Genomic DNA, 352 nt, shown 5'->3' with positions numbered 1-352 from the left:
AAGTGCTGACACAAGCTGTAGGAGACTCCTTGGAGACTTCCTCAGCCACAGTCCGCGTATTTATGGGCTCCAGGAGCTTGGAAGCCCAACCTGGAGCAGCCGTGGCGTGGGCTTGGGCAGAGGAGGGGAGGGGAGGAGAGGTGGGATGGGATGAGGTCCTGCAAGAGGAGCTTCAGAAGGTCTTTTGGGGTCAAAACGAGACCTCAGAGAGGAAGGGGAAAGGAGAGTTTCTTTTGCTGATGGCACCCCAGCAGTGAGGGTGGGCAGCAGGTTTGGGGCCCCCCAGACGAGGTGGGGATCCAGCTCGGTCCCACCTTGCCGCGAAACACGGGTTGGAATCCCGCAGTGGGAA

The 352-nt window shown here is 59.9% G+C and overlaps 1 protein-coding gene across 1 annotated transcript in view; it reads left to right on the top strand.

Moving 5' to 3' along the window:
* Positions 1 to 352, top strand: part of PTPRA (protein tyrosine phosphatase, receptor type, A) — a gene marked incomplete at its 5' end in the record, with an annotated part of 4,921 nt that overhangs the window by 4,294 nt on the left and 275 nt on the right. The gene's annotated exons all lie outside the window — the stretch shown is intronic.

Source organism: Buceros rhinoceros, unplaced genomic scaffold, assembly GCF_000710305.1.
Source record: "Buceros rhinoceros silvestris isolate BGI_N320 unplaced genomic scaffold, ASM71030v1 scaffold8934, whole genome shotgun sequence".
Taxonomy (NCBI): domain Eukaryota; kingdom Metazoa; phylum Chordata; class Aves; order Bucerotiformes; family Bucerotidae; genus Buceros; species Buceros rhinoceros.
The sequence above is the reverse complement of the archived record's forward strand: the minus strand, read 5'-3'. Positions and strand labels throughout refer to the sequence as shown.